Raw genomic sequence first — 5,000 nt, 5'->3', positions numbered from 1 at the left:
GGGAGCCCCCTGTCCCGCAAGCCAGCCGAGGGTCAGGGCGCTGGGGACAGGGTGTCCACCGGGTCCCTGGGAGTCTCTCCCTGGGCCTGGCTGGAGGTCCGGGAGCTGGGCCCGGTGCTGGAGCTCCGTTCCCGGGGTGCGGGAGCCCCCTGTCCCGCAAGCCAGCCGAGGGTCTGGGCGCTGGGACCGGGTGTCCACCGGGGCCCGGGGAGGCTCTCCCCGGCCTGGCTGGGGGTCCGGAAGCTGGGCCCGGTGCTGGAGCTCCATCCTGGGGTACGGGAGCCCCCTGTCCCGCAAGCCAGCCGAGGGTCCGGGCGCTGGGGACGGGTGTGCACCGGGGCCCGGGGAGGCTCTCCCCGGCCTGGCTGGGGGTCCGGAAGCTGGTCCCGGGCCCGGTGCTGGAGCTCCGTTCCCGGGGTGCGGGAGCCCCCTGTCCCGCAAGCCAGCCGAGGGTCCGGGCGCTGGGGACAGGGTGTCCACCAGGGCCCGGGGAGGCTCTCCCTGGCCTGGCTGGGGTTCGGAAGCTGGGCCCGGGTCCGGGGCTTGTGCTCCGTCCCAGTGTCCCAGGGAGCGGGAGCCCCCCGTCCTGCAAGCCAGCCGAGGGTCCATGCGCTGGGGAAGGGTGTCCACCGGGGCCCAGGGAGTTTCTCCCCGGCCTGGCTAGGGTTCTGAAGCTGGGACCGGGCCCGGGGCTCTTGCACCGTCCGGCGGGCCCCGGGGTGCGTGAGCCACCCCCGTCCTGCAAGACAGCCGAGGGTCTAGGTGCTGGAGACAGGGGTCCACCGGGGCCCAGGGAGGCTCTCTCCGGCCTGGCTGCTATCAGAAGCAGGGACCGGGCCGGTGTGCAGGAGTGGCTGGCTTTATCTGCTACGCTGACGGAGCGTAGTTTTCTGCCCACCCCTATACAACCGTGTGGTTTGTGAGAACCCGTCCTGCGGCCTGGTAAGGGTCCGGGTGCCCGTGACGTGGTCCATTGGGCGAAGGGAGTCTCCCCAGACCTGGCTGGGATCAGAAGCAGGGACCGGGCCAGGTGGGTGGGTGGCTGGCTAAGTCCTTTCCACTGCGTAGTAGGAGTTTGCTTAGGGCTGGGCGGACTTTGCGTAGCAGAATTTTAAAAAAATTTGTGGAAAACGAGAGCACATCCTGAGTAGGGCTGGGCGGACTTTGCCTAGCGCAACTACGCACTATTCTGAAGAAAATTGTGGAAAACGAGCGCACAACCTCATGGACTGTGTGCCCGGGACGGGTCCCTCGTGCTTGGGCAGGCTCCCCGACCTCCCCAGCCTGGCTGTGTTGAGAAGCAGGGACCGGCCCCGGGCCTCCTGATTTTTGGTCAGGGCCTGGGATCCCACGTCCTGCGGCCTGCCAAGTGTCCATCTGCCCGGGACAAGGGACCCTGGTGCAGAGCCCCGGAGCCCTGCAAGGGCAGTCGGGAGCCCTACCGCTATGGCTCGGTGTGGGCAGCTGGGAGTCCTTCCGGTCCCGGCCATCTGGTCGCACCTTTCCCTCGGCCATCTGGTCGCGCGCAATGCTTTCCAATGGGGCGACCAGATGGCCGGGCCGGCCTGGAAGTCCCGATGAGGGTCCATTCGCCTCGCGGATCCCAGCCAGGGCTCCAGGAGGCCGGGCGCGTCCGCGCCTAGGGTCCCCTCCGTCACTCGGAGCGCGAGGGTTACAAGAAAGGTGGGTAGCCTTCCTCCGGATTAGTAGGGGCAGGGTATGCCGGGACACCCCTCCTGGGGATTGCGGTTCTCAGGCGGGGACCAGATGGGCCAAGCCCGGACGACACTTCCCCGGGGCGTCGGGTGCTTCCTCCTCCAGCCCGCGGCGAGGCAAAGTGCCCAGGACGGGCTCCATGGGTCTCCCGGGCGTCCCCCGAGGCCTGCAGCCCCAAAGCCCTGCAGACCCTGGAGCCCTTCAGCACGGAGCCCTGGAGCCCTGCAGGCCCGGAACCCTAGCAGGCCCAAGGCCCTGCAGCCCCGGAGCCCTGCAGGCCCGGAGCCCTGCAGCCCCGGAGCCCTGCAGGCCCAGAGCCCTGCAGCCCCGGAGCCCTGCAGCCCCGGAGCCCTGCAGCCCCGGAGCCCTGCAGCCCCAGAGCCCTGCAGCCCCGGAGCCCTGCAGCCCCGGAGCCCTGCAGGCCCAGAGCCCTGCAGGCCCAGAGCCCTGCAGCCCCGGAGCCCTGCAGCCCCGGAGCCCTGCAGCCCCGGAGCCCTGCAGGCCCAGAGCCCTGCAGCCACGGAGCCCTGCGTGGGCAGGCGGGAACCCTACCGCTATGGCTCGGGCAGACGGGAGCCCTTTCAGTTGCCGGCCACCTGGTCGCGCCTTTCCCCTCGGCCATCTGGTCGCGCGCAATGCTTTCCAATGGGGCGACCAGATGGCCGGGCCGGCCTGGAAGTCCCGATGAGGGTCCATTCGCCTCCCGGATCCCAGCCAGGGCTCCGGGAGGCCGGGCGCGTCCGCGCCTAGGGTCCCCTCCGTCACTTGCAGCGTGCGGGTTACAAGAAAGGGGGGTATCCTTCCTCCGGATTATTAGGGGCAGGGTATGCCGGAACACCCATGCTGGGGCTGTGCGGTTCATTGCCGGGGACCAGATGGGCGACGCCCGGGCAACATCCTCCAAGGCCTCCGGGGGCTTCCCTCCTCCGGGCCGCGGCATGGCAAAGTGCCCAGGGACGGGCTCCACGGGTCCCGGGCAGTCCTCCCCCGGGCGCCCAGGCCCCGAGAGCTCCGGTGGACCTCCCCGTGCCCGAGGCCAACCCGGGAAGCAGAGTCCCCCCCCGAGCCCTTGGTGTGAGGGTGGGCAGGCGGGAGCCCTACCGCTATGGCTCGGGCAGACGGGAGCCCTTTCAGTTGCCGGCCATCCGGTCGCTCCTTTCCCCTCGGCCATCTGGTCGCGCGCAATGCTTTCCAATGGGGCGACCAGATGGCCGGGCCGGCCTGGAAGTCCCGATGAGGGTCCATTCGCCTCCCGGATCCCAGCCAGGGCTCCAGGAGGCCGGGCGCGTCCGCGCCTAGGGTCCCCTCCGTCACTCGCAGCGCGCGGGTTACAAGAAAGGAGGGTATCCTTCCTCCGGATTAGTAGGGGCAGGGTATGCCGAAACACCCATGCTGGGGTTGTGCGGTTCATTGCCGGGGACCAGATGGGCTACGCCCGGGCAACATCCTCCCAGGTCCCCGGGGCTTCCCTCCTCCGGGCCGCGGCATGGCAAAGTGCCCAGGGACGGGCTCCACGGGTCCCGGGCAGTCCTCCCCCGGGTACGCCCAGGCCCCGAGAGCTCCGGTGGTCCTCCCCGTGCCTGAGGCCCAGCCGGGAAGCAGAGTCCCCACCCCGAGCCCCTGGTGGGTGGGCAGGCGGGAGTCCTTTCAGTTGCCGGCCACCTGGTGGCTCCTTTCCCCTCGGCCATCTGGTCGCGCGCAATGCTTTCCAATGGGGCGACCAGATGGCAGGGCCAGGCCTGGAAGTCCCGATGAGGGTCCATTTGCCTCTCAGATCCCAGCCGGGGCTCCAGGAGGCCGGGTGCGTTCGCCCCTAGGGTCCCCTCCGTCACTCGGAGCGTGCGGGTTTCAAGAACGGGGGGTAGCCTTCCTCCGGATTACTAGGGACAGGGTACTCTGGGACCCCTCTCGGTCCTCAGCCGGCAACTGGGTCCTGCCGTGTGGCAGGGTGGCCGGAGGGCCTTCCCCTGCGCGCCCGGGAGCCCCGGATGGGTCCAGGGGCCCGGCCGGGCCCCGGGTCGGGGTCTCCGGCCCCGGGTGCCGTCCCCCGGCCTGCGGCACCGCCAAAGGCCCGGGACGGGGTTCCGTTGTGGCCGGGGTGCCTCCCGTGGCTGGATTGGGTTCAGGAGCTCCGGCCGGGCCCCGGGGAGGGCGGCCTCCCCGCCCCGGTCTCCGTCCCGGGTCCTGCCGCGTGGCAGGGTGCCCGGGGAAGGGTCCGGAGGGCCCGGGGAGGCTTCCCCTGCACCTGCGGTCCTCGGAGCCCCGGCTGGGTCCAGGGGCCCGGCCGGGCCCCGGGTCGGGGTCTCCGGCCCCGGGCGCCGTCCCCCGGCCTGCGGCACTGCCAAAGGCCCGGGACGGGGTTCCGTTGCGGCCGGGGTGCCTCCCGTGGCTGCATTGGGTTCAGGAGCTCCGGCCGGGCCCCTGGGGGCCCCGGGGAGGGCAGGCTCCCCACCCCGGTCTCCGTCCCGGGTCCTGCCGCGTGGCAGGGTGCCCGGGGAGGGGTCCGGAGGGCCCCGGGAGGCTTCCCCTGCGCCTGCGGTCCCCGGAGCCCCGGCTGGTTCCAGGGGCCCGGCCGGGCCCCGGGTTGAGGCCTTTGGCCCCGGGCCCAGTCCCCCGGCCTGCGGCACTGCCAAAGGCCCGGGACGGGGTTCCGTTGGGGCCGGGGAGCCTCCCCTCGCTCGTCTGGGTCCCGGAGCTCCGGCCGGGCCCCTGGGGGCCCCGGGGAGGGCGGCCTCCCCACCCCGGGCTCCGTCCCGGGTCCTGCCGCGTGGCAGGGTGCCCGGGGAGGGGTCCAGAGGGCCCGGGGAGGCTTCCCCTGCGCCTGCGGTCCCCGGAGCCCCGGCTGGGTCCAGGGGCCCGGCCGGGCCCCGGGTCGGGGTCTCCGGCCCCGGGCCCCGTCCCCCAGCCTGCGGCACTGCCAAAGGCCCGGGACGGGGTTCCGTTGTGGCCGGGGAGCCTCCCCTCGCTCGTCTGGGTTCCGGAGCCCCGGCCGGGCCCCTGGGGGCCCCGGGGAGGGCGGCCTCCCCGCCCCGGGCTCCGTCCTGGGTCCTTCCGCGTGGCAGGGTGCCCGGGGCGCGGTCCGGAGGGCCCGGGGAGGCTTCCCCATCGCCTGCGGTCCCGGGAGCCCCGGCTGGTTCCAGGGGCCCGGCCGGGCCCCGGGTCGGGGTCTCCGTCCCCGGGCCCTGTCCCCCGGCCTGCGGCACTGCCAAAGGCCCGGGACGGGGTTCCGTCGTGGCCGGGGAGCCTCCCCTCGCTCGCCTGGGTTCAGGTGCTCCGGCCGGGCC

This window comes from Triturus cristatus, chromosome 3_1, assembly GCF_964204655.1.
Source record: "Triturus cristatus chromosome 3_1, aTriCri1.1, whole genome shotgun sequence".
Classification (NCBI taxonomy): Eukaryota; Metazoa; Chordata; class Amphibia; order Caudata; family Salamandridae; genus Triturus; species Triturus cristatus.
Note: the sequence above shows the minus strand (reverse complement) of the source record.